Raw genomic sequence first — 15,571 nt, 5'->3', positions numbered from 1 at the left:
TTCCACGTTCCAACGAGGGTGGGCTTTATAATTCATGTTATTTTTGGAGTCATGCGAGGAAAAATAGTGAATCTGACAAAAAAATCTTGAATTGCAGCCGTTAGATGGCCCTCCTTCGATGGTGATACAATTAAATATATTCTTGTCTGGGGGTAATTCTATCCATGCGCTATTTTTAAAAATCGTTTTGAAATGTTTTCCCAGTGAGAATTAATTAATTGTAAAGCAAACTCGGGGTGCTTTCTTGTCCAATCCTGGTGATCCACTGAACCCAGGGGTCTGTAGTCAGCGTCTAGGAATTGCTCTGGGGAGGTTTATAAATGAGCAATTTACTCCTCGCCTGATGGAACACCGTGAGCCTCCAGCGTTACCTCAGTTCCTGAAGGCGTTGACGTTAATTTGGGTGAGACCTACATGATTGCTACCTGCACGCTAATTGCTAATGTCATGTTGGATGCAGGTCAAATCTGACCCACCCCCCCCGCTTTAAATCAATGCGCAAACGTGTTTTTACAAATAAATAACATACCCCACTCCAAAAATCTTCTCTGAGCCCCAGTGGAGTAATTGAAGGCACGACCCAATCAGGGATGAAACCAATGTGTGGAAAGGAACTACAGATGCTGGTTTATCCGGAATAGTCACCGAATGCTGGAGTCAGGCCGCGTCTCTGGAGACAAAGGTTTCGGAGTCTGGAGTAGGGTCCCTGAAACGTGACCCATCCCCTTTCTCCACAGATGCTGCCTGACCCGCTGAGTTACTCCAGCACTTTGTGTCTATCCCAAGGATAAAATTAGATTCTGTTTTGGGTTGTAATTGAAGGTAGGTGCGGTGCAGAGGGAACGTCAGTTTAACTTCACCGGCGGGGATCAAAGAGCTTGGTCTGAGTCAAAAGGATCAAGCATCAGCGTCTGAAGAAGGGAGCATTCCTTCTCTCCCGAGATGCTGCCTGTCCCGCTGAGCTACTCCAGCTTTTCGTGTCTATCTTCAAGCATTAGAGTGGGCGTTCGTGCTATTGACAGCTGACTTAAACCAGCCCTTAACGCGATTCTGCTTTAATTGCTCGGTAAGGCTTTCCATCTGCTAAGCTCCAGAAAGTCCCTCCTTACCTTCAAATGGGGAAAGCTTTCTGCCGCCAGCTATGGGTCTTTGTATTCACACTTCTAGTCCTTAATCAGTTCAACATGTGTTGTTGAATCAGCCCTCGCTGTTGTAACATTATCAGCTGTTTGCAAACCATCAATTTTTTTAAACGTGAATTATTTTAACATGGATTAGCGAGTGGTGCCTCCCTTTTTGTGATGAATTATCAGCTCCCCTTGAGAGGAAAACGACCACTCCCTCTGCATAAATCATGGCAGCGTCCACCGTCTTCCATGTGGGTTTGGAAAATCTGCATAGTCAGCAGATTTACAATGAAGTTGCCAATACCAAACACCTTCTCTGCCTTTAAACTTCACCTTGACCCTGTTGAAAGAATGAGGGAACAGATCCACCACCGTCAAAGCACATTCTTCATTATCAGAGGACCATTCTCCAGCACCTTCATTCCTCAGGTCGGGAGTTTATGATTGCAAAATAATTTCTGTTCAAATTGCGTAGAGTGACACAACGTTAGAGTTCCTGCCTCACAGCACCAGAGACCTGGGTTTGATCCTAACTAGGGGTGCTGTCTATGTGAAGTTTGCACATTTTCCCAGTGACCATGTGGGTTTCCTTCAGGTGCTCCGGTTTCCTCCCATATTCCAAAGCCGTGCAGGTTTATAGGTCATATAAGAAGATAACTGCAGATGCTGGTACAAATCGAAGGTTTTTATTCACAAAATGCTGGAGTAACTCAGCAGGTCAGGCAGCATCTCGGGAGAGAAGGAATGGGTGACGTTTCGGGTCGAGACCCTTCATCAGACTGTAGGTCAATTGGCTTCTGTAAATTGTCCCTAGTGTGTAGGATAGGACAGTGTGTAGTATATGGGGTGATCGCTGGTTGGCTCTAACTTTGGTGGGGCAATGTGCCTGTTTCCATTTAGAGTTTATCTCTAAACTAAACTGAACGCCAGTCTGAAGAAGGGTCCTGACCCAAAAGGTCACCTATCCATGTTCTCCATAGAGTTACTCCAGTACTTTGTATCTATCTTTGGTATATACCAGCATCTGCAGTGTCTTGTTTCTGAACTAAACACTTGTTTAACTTCTCAATGTGTGCCTTATTCCCGACACCTGTCTCCTATTTGGATAGCTTCCCCACCACTGGTTACCGGTCTCTTTCATGTACACAATTCCACAGGATGGGACAGTCATCTGACAGATTGGTGCCTGGGTTTGGAAAAGGGCAGCACCTTCAGACACTCTCTCACGTGACTTAACTGAAATGAGCAGCTCTGCTTTTAATGGGAGCTTAGATACAAACAGAGGCAAGCACTTTCGGGCTTTTTTAAAATCCTTTTTTAAAGTCTTTGTAAGAATTTGAATCAGCAACTAGATTCCTGTGTAGTTGCTGATTCACCGATCATGGTGCCTGTTCTCCATGTTCTCCAGAGATGCTGGCTGACCCACTGAGTTACCCCAGTACTTTGTGTTCCTTTTGTGTAAACCAGTATCTGCAGATCCTTGTTTCTGCTAAACAAGCATCACTGAATATTCAGGCCAAAGTTCGTTGTGAGTACAGACCTATAATCACTGTTAACCTCTTTCAGTGACATTTAAGTCAATGGGTGCTTATCTTCTGTTCTGTTTATGATCACCAAGGGCATTTCTATAAGTTGGGCACAGTGACTAGATGATCCCTTCTAAATACTGGAAACAATCAGGCGCATTAACTTTTGAAAAGCCCTCCAGCAATATGTTAAAAGATAATTAGCAAGAGCCAGTAAATTTTGCCCAGAGTTAGGAATTAAAACAAGACAGGTCTTATGATGGATTCAAGCTGCCTGAGTCCTTTGGTGAATCTGACTCCCATCAGTTCCACTGGGAAGAGGACATGCTTTTGCCCATCAGTGCCTGAGATGGCTGAGGACTTACTGGTGCCCCGGGCCAAAATAAAATTGGACATCCCCTCCCAAACACAATTAAAAACAGTTACCAAGACAAAGTATTGAAAAATGAGCCATTTAAATGGTTCACACACGCCTTTAGACTTTAGAGATACAGCATGCACACAGACCCTTCGGCCTACCGAGATGGGGCCGACCAATTTTCGCTCCCTACACTACCCTACACACTAGGGACAATTAAAAATGTTACCGAAGCCAATTAACCTACAAACTTGTATGTCTTTGGAGTGTGGGCAGAAACTGGAGCACCTGGAGAATACCCACGCGGTCACAGGTTGAACATTAAAAACTCTATACATATCGCACCCATAGTCAGGATTAAACCCAGGTCTCTGTCACTGTAAGGCAGCAACTCTTCCGTTGTGCCACTGTGCCGCTCCAGGACGTAAATAAAGAAAGCTCAACATGCCATTTCAAAATTAACTCTGCAACACAAAATTGAACAAAATAACTGCCTGAGGATTTGGATGCACAAATGTTTCTTTAAATGCCATTTTACATTCTGGTACATATGATCACTAGAAAAATAAGCCCATTACCAATAGCCTTGAGTACACGCCTAAAATTACTGCAGTTAAATTCAAGCATTTTTCTTATTATATGTAAAATACGTCTCAGTGTTTTACCTAAACATGCCTGGAAAAGCAAGCACATGCTGAGCTTACACAGTGAATCACCCTCCCATTACTTCTGTTTTTTTATGCTACCATCACAAATCCATGCAAACAAAATGTGAAAAAACTTGAAACATTTAGATCTCATGAGAACGTAGCATTTGCCACTTAAACTGTAGCAGATTCGTTGGCACGCTTCTGAATGTCAGTGACGAGAAAAAGTTGTGTCCAATGCAGTTGTTTTGTATCTACAAAGCATCCGGTCAATAGTAATGACATGCTAATAACTGGTCAATCACAGTCATGACATCGTGCAGCATGGAAAGAGGCCCTTCAGCCCAACTCCTCCATGCTGACCAAGATGCTCCATCAAAGCTAGTCCCATTTGCCCATGTTTGGCCCATATCCCAATAAACCTTTCTTATCCCTATTTTTCCTGTTAAAGTGTCTTTTAAATACTGTTATTGTACCTGCCTCAACTACCTCCTCTAGCAGTTCGTTCCTTATACCCACCACCCTCTTTGTGAAAAAGTTGCCCCTCAGGTTCCTGTTAAATACTTCCCCTCACAGTAAACCAATGTCCCCTGGTTCTTGATTCCTCTACTCTCAGTAAGAGACTGTGCTTTGACACTATCTATTCCCCTCATGATTTTGTACACCTCTGTAAGATCAACCCTCAGCCTCCTAACATCCAAAGAATAAAGTCCTAGTCTGCCCATTTCTCACCGTATAGCTCAGGCCCTCAAATCCTGGCAACATCCTCGTGAATCCTCTCTGCAGTCGTTCCAGCTGAATGGCAGGGTGACCAGAACAGAATACAACATTCCAAGTGCGTTATGACACAGGAGTGATGCATGTAAGTGTGGCAAGGTGGCACAGCGAGGGTGGCACTGTGGGGCAGCTGAAGAGTTGCTGCCTGACGTCGCCAGAGACCAAACTATGGGTGCTATCTGTAGAGATTTGTACGTTCTTGCTGTGATCGTGTGGTTTTCCTGTGGCACTCCAGTTTCCTCCCACATTCCAAAGACATGTAGGTTTGTAGGTTAATTGGCCTCTGTAGATTGTCCCTAATGTGTAGGGTGGATGCAAGAGGGATCACATAGAACTTGGACCCTCTGGTCCTGGACTCCCCCACTAGTGGAAACATCCTCTCCACACCCTTTGTTGCCGATGTTTTAAACATTGCAGGTTCTTTTCCCCGAACTACACCTCATGCCAAGATAGCACATTGCACTTTTGTCCACAAATGAAATGATTAGTCTATGCACAAGATCCACTTTTTGAAATCTGCAATCTTTAAATGAAGGCTGACATTATAACATTTTTGTCACTGCTAAGAAGCAGAGTTATTAGGTATCTCCTTGAGGTTTTAATTCAATGATTATCGGTTAAAGCTGGCAAAAATTAATCCAGGGACAAGGATCATACATGAAAGACTAAAATCCAGAAGAATTTTCATTCAGATGGACCTGCTTTGTGTCTGTAATCTCTGATCTGTCATGTTGATATGAAGCAGAATGTGGGGTTTGTAACTCAGCACGATCCAAATCCCAGTGCGAACAGTCGCAGGTTAACTGGGGAGAAGCCTGCAACTACTTCAAACTATGGTTTTCCTTCTTAAAGAGGGACACAAGGAACAGCCGATGCTGGAATCTTTTGCAAAACACAAAGTGCTGGAGGAACTCAACAGGTCAGACAGCGTCTGTGGAGGGAATGGACCCGTTGTCTGTCCATACCCTCCAGAGATGCTGCCTGGTTTCTCGAGGTTAATTGCTGACCGCAACTTACTCCTCAGTGAAGCTAAATGGCAAAAAAATCCAAAGGAAATGGATGGGCAAAGAGAAAGAGTAGGTTGCCAAGGTCTAACGAAATGAGAGAAGGAATACAACCATCATAACCCAATACCAATACCAATGTTGTCCTGGTAGCTAGCATCGGCCAATGGGCTGAGTGGTCAGCCTCCAAATAGAATGCAGAGTAGAATATTTTTTATTGTCGTTCAGATAAAGCATTAAGCTAAAGATTGACACAGAAAGCTGGAGTAACTCAGCGGGACAGGCAGCATCTCTGGAGAGAAGGAATGGGTGACGTTTCGGGTCGAGACCCTTCATCAGACAGGTTAGGGATAAGGGAAACGAGAGGTATACAATGCCCTCCATAATGTTTAGGACAAAGATCCATAATTTATTTATTTGCCTCTGTACTCCACAATTTGAGATTTGTAATAGAAAAAATCACATGTGGTTAAAGTGCACATTGTGAGATTTTAATAAAGGCCATTTTTGTACATTTTGGTTTTACCATGTAGAAATTACAGCAGTGTTTATACATAGTCCCCCCATTTCAGGCCACCATAATGTTTGGGACACAGCAATGTCATGTAAATGAAAGTAGTCATGTTTAGTATTTTGTTGCATATCCTTTGCATGCAATGACTGCTTGAAGTCTGCGATTTATGGACATCACCAGGTGCTGAATGTCTTCTCTGGTGATGCTCTGCCAGGCCTGTATTGCAGCCATCTTTAGCTTATGCTTGTTTTAGGGGGTAGTCCCCTTCAGTTTTCTCTTCAGCATATAAAAGTCATGCTCAATTGGGTTCAGATCGGGTGATTGACTTGGCCACTCAAGAATTGACCATTTTTTAGCTTTGAGAAACTCCTTTGTTGATTTAGCAGTATGTTTGGGATCATTGTCTTGAACCGCCGGCCAATGAGTTTTGAGGCATTTGTTTGAACTTGAGCAGATAGGATGTGTCTATACACTTCAGAATTCATTATGCTCTGACCATCAACAGTTGTATCATCAATGAAGATAAGTGAGCCAGTACCTTCAGCAGCCATACATGCCCAGGCCATAACACCCCCACCACCGTGTTTCACAGGTGAGGTGGTATGCTTTGGATCTTGGGCAGTTCCTTCTCTCCTCCGTATTTTGCTCTTGCCATCACTCTGATATAAGTTAATCTTCGTCTCATCTGTCCACAAGACCTTTTTCCAGAACTGTGGTTGCTCTTTTAAGTACTTCTTGGCAAACTGTAACCTGGCCATCCTATTTTTGGAGCTAACCAGTGGTTTGCATCTTGCAGTGTAGCCTCCGTATTTCTTGTTCATGAAGTCTTCTGCGGACAGTGGTCATTGACAAATCCACACCTGACTCCTGAAGAGAATTGTTCTGTCATCACCTGTGGATGTCTTCCTTGGCCTGCCAGTCCCTTTGCGATTCGTAAGCTCACCAGTGCTCTCTTTCTTCTTAATGATGTTCCAAACAGTTGATTTTGGTAAGCCTAAGGTTTGCCTGATGTCTCTAACAGTTTTATTCTTGTTTCTCAGTCTCATAATGGCTTATTTGAGGGAGTTACACACCAGTGTTGTAGACTGTATTTACTCAGATTAATATCACAAAAATCTCCCCATTTGACCATTATCACATTGCTGTATGTGTGATTCTGCTATTTACAAATTGACACAGAGAGTCCAATGTGTGTGGAATGAGCTGCCAGAGGGGCAGCACAATGGGGCAGCACAATGGGGCAGCACAGTGGGGCAGCACAGTGGGGCAGCACAGTGGGGCAGCACAATGGGGCAGCACAATGGGGCAGCACAGTGGGGCAGCACAGTGGGGCAGCACAGTGGGGCAGCACAGTGGGGCAGCACAGTGGGGCAGCACAGAGGGGCAGCACAGTGGGGCAGCACAGTGGGGCAGCACAGTGGGGCAGCACAGTGGGGCAGCACAGTGGGGCAGCACAGTGGGGCAGCACAGAGGGGCAGCACAGTGGGGCAGCACAGTGGGGCAGCACAGTGGGGCAGCACAGTGGGGCAGCACAGTGGGGCAGCACAGTGGGGCAGCACAGTGGGGCAGCACAGTGGGGCAGCACAATGGGGCAGCAGTAGAGCTGCTGCCATACAGCACCAGAGGCCTGGCTTTGATCCTGACCTCGGGTGCTGCCTTATGGAGTTTGTATGTTCTCCCCGTGACCTCGTGTGTTTTCTCTGGGCTCATAAGTTCATAAGTGATAGGAGCAGAATTAGGCCATTCGGCCCTAGGGTAAGTGGCTTCTGTAAATTGCCTTAGTGTGCAGAACGCCAAAGTGGGATAACACAGACTAGTGTACAGGTGATTGTTGGCTGGCCAGGACTCAATGGACCGAAGGGCCTGTTTCCATGCTGTATGTGCCAGGGGGATATGGGCCAAATATGGGCAAATGAGAATATTTTGGATGGGCATTTGGTCAACATGGACGAGTTGGGCGGAAGGGTCTGTTTCCGTGCTGCATGAGTCCACTACTGGCACAATTCCTACTTTACAACCGTGAAATACAGCAGGACTGGAGTTCCAGACTGTTCTCCTGAGGTTTGCAGTGTGGTAGACTTGAGATCAAAGGTCATTAAGGCAAATGGGGAATATTAAATTAAGTCATTAGTTAAATCTGGAGTGCCTACACTGTCACTGAAACCGTCTAGTTGACTAATGTATTTCAGGCAAGGAAACTTGACGACCTTTACCCAGTCTGGCCTGGATATGACCCAGACACACAGCAACGTGGAACAGGTCCCAGCAATCTAAAGCCAAGGAAAGTGAGATTGGGCAGACCACTCACTTACCTTTCTCTGGATGGGCTCATCATTTCTGCCATTGTTAAGATCCATAAGACCATAAAGCACAGGAGCAGAACTAGGCCATTCAGCCCATCGAGTCTACTCTGCCATTCAATCATGGCTGATCTATCTTTCCCTCTCAGCCCCATTCTCCTGCCTCCTCCCAGTAACCTTTGACACACTGGGATCTGGTTGGCAACTATATGATTGTACCCAGCGGATACCTCAGAGATACCACGGCCATTTTCAGCAGCTCGATCCACATACATAGCACCATTTGTGTAAAGAAGTTGTTCTCAGGTTCCTATTGAAATTGAAATTTTCCCCCTCATCTTAAACCTACGTCCTCTGGTTCTTGATTCCCCTACTTTGGATAAAAGGCTCTGTGCATTGTCCATATCTACTCCTTTCATGATCTTATACACGTCCTCTCATAATCTTACACACATTGTAAGCTCATTTGAGGGACAATATTGTTCTGTTTCTGGCTGGTTTTTCAATACACAAATAACTCTATGCCCTTTATACTGATACAAAGAGGATACGGGTGGTTGGAATGGGAAATTGAGTCTTCTTCTTGATTGGAGCAAGGGTTTACCATTCAGAAGTAACAATGATAATCTCCAGTCCAGGTTATCACATGAATAATCATGCAAAGCTTTCACGATCATAAGCTCATAGGTCATAGGAGCAGAACTAGGCCATTCAGCCCATCGAGTCTACTCTGCCATTCAATCATGGCTGATCTATCTTTCCCTCTCAGCCCCATTCTCCTGCCTCCTCCCAGTAACCTTTGACACACTGGGATCTGGTTGGCAACTATATGATTGTACCCAGCGGATACCTCAGAGATACCACGGCCATTTTCCTCCCGGTACCATAAGTACCATTTTCATCGTCCGTTAACCCACTCAATCGTGGGACCATTCTCGCAAACCTCCTCTGGACCCTCTCCAGTGCCAGCACATCCTTCCTCAGAGATGAGGCCCAAAATTGATGAGCTTTCCTTGTGGTGGTATAAGTTCAATCATATCGCACCAACTTCATAGATCACTCGTAACGTACGTGAGTGTCTCATGGAGCAACTGTGGAAACCTGATTTATGTTTTAAACAGATGTAATTGCCCAGTTTAATGAAAATTCTGGCAATGCACTATAACTCACAATTTAATCTTCCAGGTCTACTCCTCTTCATGTAACCCTGTGAGGGAGTGATCTTGTGCAATACGAACTACAACCTACATCTATGAGAAAGAGCAGCTGTGCATGCTGAGTGATGATACTGATGCAATGTGTTGGCTTAGGGGCCACGTTATGAACGAACAAAACCCTGGCCGTGTGAATGATCAGGTAGAGTATTAAAGCATTGATGTTAAACTCCATCTCATATAGTGAAAGGTCGGGATGGGTGGATGAGGAGAGGATGCTTCCACGAGCGGGACAGTCTAGAACCAGAGGGCACAGCCTCAGAATAAAAGGACAGACCTTTAGAAAGGAGATGAGGAGGAATTTCTTTAGTAGGAGGGTGGTGAATCTATGGGATTCATTGCCACAGAAGGCTGTGGAGGCCAAGCCAATGGATATTTGTACGGTGGAGATTGATAGATTCTCGATTCGTACGGGTGTCAGGTGTTATGGGGAGAAGGCAGGAGAATGGGGTTCAGAGAGAAAGATAGATCAGCCAAGATTGGATGGTAGACTAGACTTGATGGGCTGAATGGCTTAATTCTGCTGCCAAAAACCTATGGTCATCTGTCTGCACAGGTAGAATGAGACGTCCATGGCAATATTTTGAAGGAAGGTGCACTTGCTTCAGTGTCTCAGATTATATTCAACAGAATTGTGGTGGCACAGTGGTGCAGTGGGTCGCGTTGCTGCCCAACAGTGAGATATCCTGGTTCGATCCTGACCTCAGGTGCTGTCTGTGTGGAGTTTGCACGTTTTCCCTGTGACCACATGGGTTGCCTCCGTGTGCTCCGGTTTCCTCCCATGTCCCAAAGACGTGCGGGTTTGTAGGTTAATTGGACTCAGATGGCAAGTTGGGCCGAGGGGTCTGTTTCTGTGCTGTGTGACTCTATAAACTCAGCCGGTCAGGCAGCATCCGGAGAACATGGACAGGTGGCGTTTTGGCCCAGGGCCCCTCTTCAGGCTGAAACACGAAGCGTCACCTATTCATGTTCTCCAGAGATGATCGGAATCTAGTCTGCGTGCTTTTGGTGTGTAACGCTAATTGGATGCTGACTGTTTGCATTGACCACATCGTTTGGAGCCTCACAGCTGGGCTCGAGATGATCTGTGAGGTGAGGCAGCTGAGTCTGTTCTGTAATCAGTCTTTGCCTCGTTAGTCTAATGCGAGGGGCTGGTGCTGGGTGCCCAGCAGACACGGAAAGGACATTGGATGGCACAGTCTGAATGACCAGGCCACAGTCAGAAGCAGAAAGGAGGGAGAGAGCACGGAGTGTGAATCAGTCAAGGCACTTTGCTGCTTGATTCCCCACACAAGAGATTAGTGTGCAAAATTGGGGGTAGGGTATTGACCCGGATAGAGAACTGGTTGATAGACAGGAAGCAAAGAGTAGGAATTAACGGGTCCTTTTCAGAATGGCAAGCAGTGACTAGTGGGGTGCCGCAAGGCTCAGTGCTGGGACCCCAGTTGTTTACAACATATATTAACGATTTAGATGAGGGAATTAAATGGAACATCTCGAAGTTTACGGATGACACAAAGCTGGGTGGCAGTGTGAGCTGCGAGGAGGATGCTATGAGGCTGCAGGGTGACTCTGGTCAGTTGGGTGAGTAGACAGATGCATGGCAGATGCAGTATAATGTGGATAAATGTGAGGTTATCCACTTTGGTAGCAAGAACAGGAAGGCAGATTATTATCTGAATGGTGTCATATTAGGAGAAGGGGAGGTGCGTGAGACCTGGGTGTGCTCGTACATCAGTCACTGAAAGTAAGCATGCAGGTACAGCAGGCAGTGAAGAAAGCCAATGGCATGTTGGCCTTCATTGCGAGAGGATTTGAGTTTAGGAGCAAGGAGGTCCTTCCGCAGTTGTACGGGGCCCTGGTGAGACCGCACCTGGAGTATCGTGTGCAATTTTGGTCTCCTCATTTGAGGAAGGACATTATTGCTATTGAGAGAGTGCAGCGTAGGTTCACCAGGTTAATTTCCAGGACGTATAATGAAAGAATGGATCAACCGAGCTTGTATTCACTGGAATTTAGAAGGATGAGAGGGGATCTTATAGAAACATATAACATTCTTAGAGGATTGAGCAGGGTAGATGCAGGAATAATGTTCCCAATGTTGGGGGAGTCCAGAACCAGGGGTCACAGTTTAAGAATAAGGGGTAGGCCAATTAGGACTGAGATGGGGAAAAACGTTTTCACCCAGAGAATTGTGAAACTGTGGAATTCTCGGCAGTGGAGGCCAATTCACTGTGGATGTTTTCAAGAGAGAGTTAGATTTAGCTCTTAGGGCTAAGGGAATCAAGGGATATGAGAAAAAAGCCGGAACGAGGTACTGATTTTGGATGATCAGCCATGATCATATTGAATGGCAGTGCTGGCTCGAAGGGCCGTATGGCCTACTCCTGTACCTATTTTCTATGTTTCTACCCTGGGTAAAAGACTCTGTGCATTCACCCTATCCATTCCCTTCATGATTTTATATACTTCTGTAAAATCAACTCTCGGCCTCCTGCGCTCCAAGGAATAAAGTCGTAGCCTGCCCAAGATAGACTGGGAGTTCAAGAATGCTCCCTTAGCTTATGAGAGGCCTGTTTAAATACCTGATACAGTGGAGAAGAAGCTGTTTTTGAATCTGGCATACGTACTTTCGAGTTGTTGTATCTTCTGCCCGACAGGAGGAGGGAGAAGAGGGAATGACTGGGGTGGAATTAGGCCTTGAATCAGCTGATTGTTTTTCAGAGGCAGAGTGAAGTGTAGAGGGAGGGGGAGGGGGAGTTGGATGGGGAGATTACTTTGCATGATGGGCTGGGCTGCACTTGTCTTGCTCTCTGAGGCAAAGTTGGTACCAAACCAAGCTGTGATACATCCCAAAAGGAAGGGAAGGTAGACAAAAAATGCTGGAGTAACTCAACAGACCAAGCAGCATCTCTGGAGAGAAGGAATGGGTGACGTTTCGGGTCGAGACCCTTCTTCAGACTGAAGAGTTACTCCAGCATTTTTTGTCTACCTTCGATTTATACCAGCATCTGTAGTTTTTTTTCTACACATCCCAAAAGGATGCTTTCCATGTCTTGTTTTAGTGATCCCGCAATAAGAGAAAACAATATTTTTATTATCCACTCTGGTTCTTGATTCCCTGTGGGTAAGAGTTTCTCTGTGGGTCCATCTCTCATGATCTTGTACAGCTCTATAAAACCACCTCTCATCCATCTTCTCCTTACGATACAATATGAAAAAACTTTATTCATCCCTGAAGGGCAATTGGTCTGCCAACAGTCACAACACACAAGGTACACGAACACTTGAAATTAAAATTGAAAACCAAAAGAAAAAGACAAGTGACTGTTGGCTGGCTGCCGTGTGCACAGCGCCTTCACCGGAAAAAATGAACAACAAACAAACAAACACAGACTTATCCCCTGGGCAGAGGATTCTAAACTAGAGTGTCCTCCACACCAGGTCCCCATTGTTCTTCACGGCATTCCCGCGCACGCCGGGTCCTCCATTGTCTTCCCCTCCCCCCTCGCGTTCATCGACCGCGAGGCGGCGCCACTGCCACCGAGGCTCCCGTTGCCGTCGAGGCCCACGTTGCCACCGAATCTCCCACTGCCGCCGCCGAGGCTCCCATCACCGCCACCGCTGAGGCTCCTTCGGCCCAGACAGGCCTCTCCACCCGGCTTCACCGCAGTCCCCTGGGGGGCCTGTGGGGCGGGTCGGGCCTACCCGGGGCCCGTTCTGGTCTTCGGTCATCGTTCTGGTCGTCGGCAGCGGAGTTGTTCGGCGGGTCGATCGGGCCTGCGCGGCTCCCCGAGACACAATGAACATTTCAGCTACTGTACACATGCATACTCTGTGATCGTGAGGAAAAGCAACATGCCATCTACAAGACTGTATCACTCCTGTATCACACAGTTTCACTGCAGATGAAATGGATGTGTGTGTGTGTGTGTGTGTGTGTTTTTAAATGACTTGAAATCTTCCAGGAAAGTCTCTTCTCATCCATAAAAAGAATATCTGCCCACATAAAATTGTAGATTTTATGGCTTGTTTTTTTTTTATTAAGTAAAGAAAATAAATGGGATCCACATGTTGGAAATTCTTCAACCTGTTGATCCAATCTGTTTTCATTTTTGCAAAGCAGCAACTGAAGCAAGGAAGCTGTTTAATAACGAGCAGACTCCATCTGCTGAAAGGAGACATACACAGCTCAAGTATCAGTAAACGTCAGCACAGCTACTAAAAGGCAAAGTGCTTGCGTGTGTGTACAAATGAATTGGCGAGGTATTTAGTTAGTTGGTTTAGTTTATTGTCACGTGTACCGAGTCGAGGTACAGTGAAAATCTTTTTGTTGCATGCTAACCAGACAGCGGAAAGACTATCCATGATTACAATCGAGCCGTGCACAATGTACAAGGGAATAACGTTTAGTGCAAGGTAAAGCCGGTAAAGTGATATCAGAGGTGGTCTGAGGATCACCAATGAGGTAGATAGTAGTTCAGGACCGTTCTCTAGTTGTGATAGGACGATTCAGTTGCCTGATAACAGCTGGGAAGAAACTGTCCGTGAGTCTGGAGGTTTAGGGTGGCACAGTGGTGCAGCAGTACAGCTGCTGCCTTACAGCACCAGAGACCCGGGTTCGATCCTGACTACGGGTGCTGTCTGTACGGACTTTGTACGTTCTCCCTGTGACCAAATGGGTTTTCTCTGGGTGCTCTAGCTTTCTCCCACACGTGAGACGTGCAGGTTTGTTAGTTAATTGGCTTGGATAAAATGTTTAGTTGCCCCTAGTGTGTAGGATAGTGTTTGTGTACAGGATGATCGCTGGACTCGGTGGGCTGCAGTTCCTGTTTCTGCACTGTATCTCTAAAGTCTAAACTCTAACGGTATAACGTTTCGCGCAAGATAAAGTCTAGTAAATTCCTAATAAAGATAGTCCAAGGGTCTTCAATGAGGTAGATCACACCTCAGGACTATTCTCTGTTTTGTTGGTAGAATAGTTTAGTTGCCTGATAACAGCTGGGAAGAAACTGTCTCTGAATCTGGAGGTGTGTGTTTACACACTTCTGTACCTCTTGCTTCATGGGAGAGGAGAAAAGAGGGAGTAACCGGGGTGAGACTCGTCCTTGATTGTGCTGGTGACCTTGCCGAGGCAGCGTGGTGTGTAGATGGTGTCAATGGAAGGGAGGTTGGTTTGTGTGATGGTTTGGGCTGCGTGCACAATTCCCTGCAAATTCTTGCGGCCTTGGATGGAGCTGTTCCCAAACCATGTGGTGATGCATCCCGATTAAATACTTTCTCGGGCGATTTACAGAGACAGTTCAGTATTAAAAGGTACTCGAGGTTTCTTGTTCCAGCATAAAATCTTGTATTATTTATTGTTTATTCTGGTCAGTGCTTTTAATGTATACAAAACAGTGCCAGGATGCAGGTCAATTAAAGATTAAGTTACATGTATCAATTTTTCCCCGCAAATATACCTAACTATGGGAACACTTTAACTTGTAATGTAATAATTGAACTCCAAATGGAAACAAATAAATGTTTTGATCCATTCACTGGAGTTATTCATTGGCTAAGCGTGAATAGTAAACGTAAGCACGGTACTGTCATGTGATTTGGGGTGGCACAACGGGTAGAGCCACTGCCTCACAGCGCCAAAAACCTGGGTTTGATCCTGACCTCAGTTGCTGTCTGTATGGAGTTTGCACGAACTCCCTGAGACCATGTGGGCTTCTATCAGTTTCCTCCCAAGTTCCAAAGTCGTGCGGGTTTGTAGATTTATTGGGCCTTTGTGAATTGCACCCTAGTGTGTAGGGAGTGGATGTGAAAGTGGGATAACATAGGACTCGTGTGAACGGGTGATCAATGCTTGGGATGGACTCGGCGGGCCGAAGGGCCTGTTTACAAGCTGCATCTTTCAGTCAATCAAACACTCTTAAGTTCTTGTTCTCTATCGTATCGTAAACACACACTGACCAGCAGAGGTCAGTGTAGAGTGAACAACGTCCAACTATCCTCACTCCCTGCACCACATGGGGAATAATTTAACTGGTACAGCATTTGATATAGACATTATTTTAAAAAGGCATAATTGTTCGTCAACCAATATTTTTGACTTG

The sequence above is a fragment of the Rhinoraja longicauda genome, chromosome 24 (assembly GCF_053455715.1).
Source record: "Rhinoraja longicauda isolate Sanriku21f chromosome 24, sRhiLon1.1, whole genome shotgun sequence".
In the NCBI taxonomy this organism is placed as follows: Eukaryota; Metazoa; Chordata; class Chondrichthyes; order Rajiformes; family Arhynchobatidae; genus Rhinoraja; species Rhinoraja longicauda.
This window is presented reverse-complemented; position numbering follows the sequence as displayed.